Source organism: Acomys russatus, chromosome X (genome assembly GCF_903995435.1).
Source record: "Acomys russatus chromosome X, mAcoRus1.1, whole genome shotgun sequence".
Taxonomy (NCBI): Eukaryota; Metazoa; Chordata; class Mammalia; order Rodentia; family Muridae; genus Acomys; species Acomys russatus.
The window spans coordinates 50,650,560-50,658,951 of record NC_067169.1 but is presented as its reverse complement, the minus strand read 5'-3'; the positions used below and the strand labels follow the sequence as shown (position 1 = coordinate 50,658,951).

The 8,392-nt window shown below is 45.1% G+C and overlaps 1 long non-coding RNA gene across 1 annotated transcript in view; it reads left to right on the top strand.

Annotated features, from left to right (window-relative positions):
* LOC127185179 (uncharacterized) overlaps window positions 1-8,392 on the top strand; it is a 43,326-nt gene that overhangs the window by 1,931 nt on the left and 33,003 nt on the right. The gene's annotated exons all lie outside the window — the stretch shown is intronic.

Sequence of the window (8,392 nt, the reverse complement as noted above, 5' to 3'; positions counted from 1 at the left end):
CCGGCTTTGCTCTGGCTCTGCACCCGCAGCTCCCGGAGTTCCGGCTCGGGCGGGCCACCTGGCTCCCCGCAGCGCCACAGACGCCGGACGCGGACGCCCGGCTTTACTTAGTGCGCCTCTCGCTTCCGCCTCTGGTTCGCACCGCTGTGGCGGCCGCCCAAAGGCATGGCCCCGTGGCTCCTGCTGGCCATGCCCCCTCAGTCTGTCGCCATCTTCCGCTGTGCGGAGAACACCTTGAGAGCCCGTGTGCGAGTGTGTTTGGGGGGGAGCAGGGCGGAGAAAGAGGCACCGGGAGGAGGAGGGAGCGGGACTGGGGCCCCGACTGCGCCTGCGCCTCAGGACTCCCCCCTCCCCAACCCCAGCCCCCGCCGGCCGCAGCCTGTGCTGTTTGGGGATGTTTCCAGTCCACCCCCAACTCCATTCACTTCAGCGCCTCCGTTCATGCGACCGCTCCCCGCGTGCACACGCCACACGCTGAGTCCCAGGCCTGGCGCTCCCCCTCCCCCCACCAAGCCGGCGCCCGCCTCCCTCCCCGGGACCGCCCCTCGCTCCCCCCCGAGGGCTAGGGGACTTCTGAGGGTGATTCTAAGAAGCAGGAGGCGTCTCCTTAGGCTCTTGCTACCTCTCTGGGTAGCCTTGCCCATGTCCTCATGACTAGGGGACACTGAAGCTGGTTGCGAATCGGACCGGTCTTGAGTCCCCTAACTCCACTGACGCCCTCACTGTCCTGCCTGAGGCCAAGGCTGCCCCTGGTGCTGAAGGACAGCTCCCAGTTTAGCTGCAGAAGAAGACTGAGCTAGGAGTGCGTCCTGAAGGAGGCAAGGCGCTGCACTAAGACCGGTAGTAGTGGTGGGGTGTCGTTTTTTGCCCTTAGGAAGATTTCCAGCAGCCTCCCCCCAAACCCTGTCCTAGCTTCCTGGCTCCCCCTACAGGCTGCTGAGAATAGCTGAGCGCCAGAGTTAGGGAAGCTGCGCCAGGTGGAACCATGTGCTCCGGGCTCATAGAGTCACATGGCTCTAGGAACTCAACTCCGACGCACAAATGTCCTGTCGCGCTACTAACCTTGTTTGGACTCTACAAAAATCTCAGATTGCTCCTGTGGTATACTTCCTTTCATCATTCTCTCTTTTCCCCCGTAACTACTTGTCGTTTTTTAACAGACCACTGCAGCAGAGATTTGATACTAATCATACCAATGGAGAAAAGAGCCTTTATGGAGCACACATACAATTTGCTAGATACTGCACTTGCCATTTTAACTTGCTTTATTCTTCTAATCTTAACAATCTTATGAGATAGAAGTTAGCTTTGTCTTCATTTGCATGAGAGGAAGCTGAGATTTAGTGTCCTTAAACCACCTCAGATAAACAGTGCATCCCTACAGAAACCCAGAGAGTCTGGTCATAGACGTCCCTACAGCTCCAAAAGGTCCTAGAAAGATAAAGGAGTAGAAGACACAGACCTGCCTTAAAGGAAATGACAGTCCGCAGAATGAGGGAACGAGACTTATATGTTGGCTAGTAGAATTCATGGACAGCATTGGGGGTCACGTAATACTTATAAAACTGGCCATGCTTTGTGCCCTGAAACAATCCTTTCCCTTTCTTCATCTTGGCAACATGAGAAGAGACCAAGGGCTAAATGAGATGATGAGAACTGTTAGCACTACTCAGAGCTAAACTGCAAAGGATGCTTGGGGGTTGGGGAATTGGAGCTAGTTTTTAAAGAAGTAGCAGAGTTGTCTGGGTTAGTGAGGACATTCCAGATAAAAGAAATGAGAGAGAAAATTGTCAGGGTAAGAAAGCAGCCATATATGTTTGTGAATGCGATAGTTTAGACTTTAGAGGCAAAGTAAAGCAAAATATGGAACAAGTAAAAAACTGTCAGACAAGGCTGTGATCTTATAGAGGGGGGCAAGCTCCCCTTCTGTCACAGACCTAGGAGAGGGGAATAGGATGAAAGAGGGAGGGAGGGGGAATGGGAAGATACAAGTGAGAGGATAACAAATAAGATGTAATATGAATAAATTATTTAAATATATTTTTAAAAACAAAAAACCTGTCAGACATTCAGGAGGCCCATTCATTCATTTTATTTAAGCACTCCTTGGACCTACATAGGGTGTTGCAATTATCCAGAAATAGCCTTGCTATGGAAGTGCCTACAGTTTAATTGAGGAAGCAGAGATGTTAAGGAAGGGATTGTAGCCCAAAATAAAACAATGGTATCAATGAGAGGTCTCCCTTCCATCGAAAAATGGACTAGTTAACTCTGAAAGCTTTCCTCAGAGGCAGTTTTGCCCATAGCCAGGTCAGCTGGCAAGCAGCTATTGAGAATGCCATAAGTCCCATGTGCTACAGTAGGTCTCAGTGGTGAAGACATGAGTATCATGTGTGTCCTGGGATGGAAAGAGGTTAGTTGAAGTGGGAAGGGATAAGTGGATCCTGGCTAAACAGAAAGTAGAGAAACTGATGCATGAAGGATCTCTGAGTAGAAAGGAAGTCACGTATAAGGGTGTAGAAGAAAAGACAGAGAGAGCATGTTTAGAAACCTACAAAGTAGTTTGCTGTGGCTAGATGTAAAGTAGGAACAGTGCCAAAATGGAAGGAGAGCATTTGGCAGAAACCTAATCATCAGGGCCCTGAATTTAACCCAACCAAGGCTACCTAAATCCACAGAGGAGTTTGGAAGGTTTTTGAGAGAAGATGCCATGACCAGATTTGTGTTTTCAAAGGACTGATTTGACTGAGGCGTGGAGACTGCATTGGAGCAGACAAGACTGGAGGCAGGGAGATGGGTTAGGAGACTGTTTAGGAGTCTAAGTGAAGGGCTTCGAGGACAAGGAAGCATGAACTGAGGTGGGAGAAGAAATATACAGTGGGAGGAAAAGGAAAGATGTATAATTGAAAAGACCTGGGACTGGCCTAGGTATGAGGAATGAAGACAATTCAGTGGAGAAGGAGGATGAAACTAAAGGGCTCCACTAGTGACACCAGCATGACTCATGACTCCTTGTGGCCACATAGAAGCTGTCTTTGAGGGGCCATGCTTTGTTCAGTCTTTGGAGGATTCAGCATTGAACAAAGAAGGCTGGTAACTTGCAGATGTCTAGTGTAAAGATGACTGGCAGACCCACAGTGATTGACACCCTTCCTTGCCTGGCCTAGGCTATCAGTCATCTCTGAGCACCTTTGGAGCTTTCCTGAGAAGCCACTCAGGCAAGGTTCCCTCTTTCTCTGTACAACAAGGTCAAAAGTGTCTCACAGAGGTCCATTTATCACAGGAGCACAATATCACAATGACTTACCCACACAGCCCCTGGCACCCACAAAGGAAAAGTGCTAGCACACTAGCAGTCAGAGGAAAATCTCATTCTCTCACTCTAGATGACACTAGAAAATGGAATGGGGTGTGGGGAAAGCATTGTTGTGTGTTGGAGCAAAGAAGCCAGGATGAGAAGGGGGACGGAAGTGGTGTACTGTACCCTGCAACTGGTAGGCTCAAGCCAGGCTTCTTCCTAGCGCTTGCTCTCCATCTGCACCCCAAGCAGAGACCAGAGGCTAAAGGCTGGTCATGTCTGAGGGGACTCATACCACACATGAAGAACACCCTGAAACTGGACAAGGGAGAAGACAACTTGGAGTAGAGAGAGGAGGGAAAGATTTCCATGGTAAAATACTGACAACAACAAGAAGAAGACAAAGTAGGAAGTGTTTAAAGAGACAAGGGTGATTACACAAGAGGCCTTCTCTTAAAGCCAGGTCTTTACAAAGTTATAGGTAAAAGAAGGAAAGAAAAGCATGCAATGAACAGTGAATTTAAGGAGAGTGTCAGGAGGGCTAAAGCACAACTTGAGTTAAAGCTTGTCAGGTTCTACCTGTGTCACACGGGGGGGGGGGGTTTGGGGCAGGGGAGGGGCTACTTCCATGAACTGAGTAAACCCAGCTTGCCCTAACTCCGAACCTGGACTACAGCATCAGTTTGGTTTATTTTAAAGATTTATTTATTTATTATGTATCTGCTATTCTGTCAGCACGTACACTTGCATGACAGAAGAAGGTACCAGATCTCATTATAGGTGGTTGTGAGCCATCATGTGGTTGCTGGGGATTGAACTCAGGACCTCTGGAAGAGCATCCAGTGCTCTTAACCTCTGAGCCAACTCTCCAGTCCCCCCCCCCCCGGTGTATCTTTTTGATGCTCTTCTGAGTTTGGTCTCGTGTTTCCTGATCCTCTGCCTCATCGCCCACTTCTGACTCTCAGTCTTCAGTGTCTCGTCCTGTCCCCAAGTTCCAGGTTCATACCTATACCCTAGGAAGACCCAGACCTGACAATGCTCTTTTAGCCTGCTGTCTAGGGAGAAAGTACTGACCCTGACCTTAAACCTGAGCCCCATTGCAGAAGGCTCCTGGCAGGTCCAATTGCCTATGTGTATTTCTTAGTAGCCCCTATTTTTATTTCTAGAGTCATGTTTGTCTTTCGTTTAGATCCTTAGTTTTTGTTATGACTTTGTTCCACTTAGAAAATTCTTTGGCAAAAAAAAACACAAAAAACAAAAAACAAAAACAAACAAACAAAACACACACACACACACACACACACACACACACACACACACACACACAAAAACCCCAAAACCTACAATTGTAGCTTAAATAGATAAAGATTTATTTGTTTCATTTAACAAAATTTGCTTGATCTAGGACTACCATGGCAGTTCAATGACCTCCTTAATACCCTGAATTTTGCCAGGTGTGGTGGTGTACTCATAGTTTCAGTAACTTAAGCAAATGAGCCCAGATGCTGCTGCATTTAAGCTAGCCTGAACAATGTAGTGTGGTTATCAATCCCTAGCCCAACAGAAAGACCCTGGCTTTCCATCTCTACTATTCTTAATACGGGGGGGGGGGGCTTTCATTAATTTGCATTGTGCTATAGGATCACAAGATAGCTGCTTTATATCTGAGCTTCTCTGTATTCTAGACAGGAGGAAAGAAGCACATTGAGTAGGAAGAGAACTAAAAGGAAAGGTCAGTTTACAGAGCCTTTGGTTTTTAAAAAATTCATAGTGATATTCTGTAACCAGTGACATCCACCTACACCTTTTTAACTACAACTATGCTATATGGACATTCTGAGCTGCAAAGAAAGCTGAGAAATCCACTAATTTTTGCTTAGCACATTGCTTCTCTGAACAATGGTGCGATTCTGTAAAAAATGAAGAACAGGAAAAATCATTATGGGCAGAAAACTGGTAGCATCTTCCATGACCTCCAACTATCAACAGCTTGCCTGGACTGTCTTTTCCTTGTAACTAAAGTCTTCTGCTACTTGGCTTTGATTGCTGCCCGGGACTTTCTCCTTGCAATTACAGCTGGTTTGTTCCTCTAGTACAGGATAGAAGAGAACTGCCTGGTTTAACAACAGCATATGTGAAAGAGACCTTGATTTGATTGTAAAGTCAATGTGAGCCAACAGAGTGATGATGCTGCCAAAAAAGCTAATTAGATTTTTAGGCTGCATTAATAGAAGTATAGAAGCAGAACAAGGGAAGCGATGGGTTTTCTCTTCCCTACACTTGTCACACCCTACCTGGAGCACTGGGATCCATTCTATACAGCCCATTTAAACTGCCATACAATGACAAAGTGCAAGATGTCTAAAAGTGAGTTACCAGGCTGGAGTAACAGCAGAAACACCATATGGAAAACAGTTGAAAGCTATGGGCTTCTTCAGTCTGGAGGTAAACAGTCTCAGAGAAAAGCATACAGAACAAAAGGTTAAGAAGGACTCATTTAGGTTAGCGTCCAAAGCTACGGAGATGAGAGCAAGCAGAATAGTCTCAAGTGGTTAAATAGGAGAGATGGAGAGAGAATAAACAACAATCAAAAGAAACACTTACATAGAACCTAATGTGCACCTGAGACTGTTTTATGTATTTGTATATATTGTCACTTAGCTTTCCTTTCCAAATAGAAATATTTTATTAATATATAATAATCATATAAAGTAATATATTTCATTATGACATTTTCATACACATAGAACATACTCTGATCATACTCACCCAACATTACTCTTTAATATGCCCCTTCAGTCTCCTTCTGGTTCCTTTCCTTTCCCTCAGATAATTCAATTGCTCCTTTCATATCTTCCTAAAATATAGATTCTATATATAAGATAAAATATAGTATTTTTCTGAAACTGCCCTATTTTAACATGATTATCTTCAGCTCCACCCATTTTCCTAAAAATGACATAATTTTATTCTTTCTAACCAACTAAAAGTCCAGTGGTGTGTGTGTGTGTGTGTGTGTGTGTGTGTGTGTGTGTGTGTGTGTGTGTGTGTGTGTGTTGTATTTTTTATTGATAGCCATTCATTAGTGGGTACCTAAGCAGATTTCATAATTTGGCTGTTGTGAATAGTGCTAAATATGGATGACATCTATAACAATAATTCTGTGAAGTATTATTATTGATGAAGAAATTGAAGCACAGACAAGTTATTCGTCAGAGATCGCAGAACTAACAAGCGCCTGAAGTATAATTAGAACACATGTAGTCCACTCCAACTTTCATGCCTACCTTACCTCATTTCAGAAGTGGATAGTGACAAAGTAACTGTCTAGATATGTCAGCTAACATTTTGCACTTCTTAATTATTTGGAACTTAAGGGTAGATTGGTGCATGTGGGGCTTAGGAGTGGAGGGTACCATTTTAAGTTCTATAACCTAGACTCCACATATATTTTTTTATATCTTCATAGTCAAAAGCCAAAGCAGTGAATGTCTACACTTTAGCTCACTATATGCTCTCCCTCTCCTCACTCCGACATTTTTTGTTCTGTTTTGTATTTTGAAACAGGATTTCTCTGTGTAACAGCTCTGGCTGTACTGGAACTCACTCTGTAGACCAGGCTGGCCTTGAACTCAGAGATCTGCCTGCCTCTGCCTTCCAAGTGCTGAGATTAAAGGCAATGTGTCACCACGATCCAGCCTCACTTCCCATATTTACTATGAGGAAGGTAGCAGCATCCCTAGGTAGCTGATGGAGTGGTCTCATCCTAACATCTACTTTAGAAAAAAGGGAGCAGAGATGGTTCCCCTAGGATCACCAGTACTCCAGAGCGTGCAGTGTACACACCCTGAAAGTATTGCAGCTGCCATCAACTCTGGCAGAGGGCGACACAATTCTAGCCACTAGGCTTAGGCCCAGAGCCCACTTCCCCAAAGCTCCTGTGAATAACTGCAGTCTGCACTCCATGTCCTAAAAGCTTCAGTCAGCTCCCAACATGCAAGCCCCATATTCCCCTTACAAAGATTCACAAATTGCTCTACGTTCCTCCTCAGTCAATCTAGGCTCATTATTTTTTTCTCTACCTTCAAAAGTTGCCAGTATGTCCACAGTCCTCAACTGGCATTCTCAAGTCCTTTGGCCTCACTTCAACCTATCTAGCTGGAGGACTCTGTTTCCCATGTAGCCTTTCCTTATGAGACCTACTAGTTGTCTTTTCCAGTGCTGTGTGATCAGGAGTTTGGTTAAGAGTTTTGCTTGCTCCCGACTGCCACTTTCAAAGCGTTTGCCTTTTCTTGTACAAACTGCCAGGCTTTGAGTCTTATATCACTTTTGGCATGTTAGACACTCCCATTGCTGTCACTTACTAGTCTTCCGATCATTTCTTCTGTAGTGAGTTGAAATGTGCCCCCTAAAGTACCTCTGAAGGACCTATGAACTTATTTGAACACAGGGTTTTTGCAGATGGAGACCAAATTAAGAGGAGGAGTGGGCCTCAGTCCCATGATTGCTGTCCTTAACGAACAGAGACATTTGAACGCGACTGTCCACAGAGACAAGTCACAGACATGCGATAACAGAGGCAAAGATGGGAGTGATGCAGCTGCATACCAAGGACTGCTGGTGGCCTCCAGAAGCTACAAGGAAGTCATGGAAAGAGTTTTCCCTGGAAGCTTCTAGAAACAACCAAGATTTTGATGTCCAGACTTAGAATCTCTGGCCTCTCTATGAAAGAAAAAAAAACGTGTGTGTCAAAGCTCCCACCTTGTGGCAATCTGTTAGGTCTGCCCTAGAAAAACAATACACCTACCCTCTCAATGAAGACTATGGTTTCTCTCTCCCTGGCTTCTCAAGCTACCATTGACAAGGATTGCCATCATTCGAGGTGACAACAGTGTATACGTTGATTATCCAACCATCACTTGAGTCTCCTTGTTTTTAAATTTCACCATCTATTCCTCTATAGCTCAGTTACCTCCACTCATTGTCACCAAGTGTATCTCAAATAAAGCCCTCATCACCGCTTTCAGTTCTTCTCTGTATTAAATTCCTTGAATGCCTCTCATTCTCCAGGACGACTATTTAGAACCTTCTTTA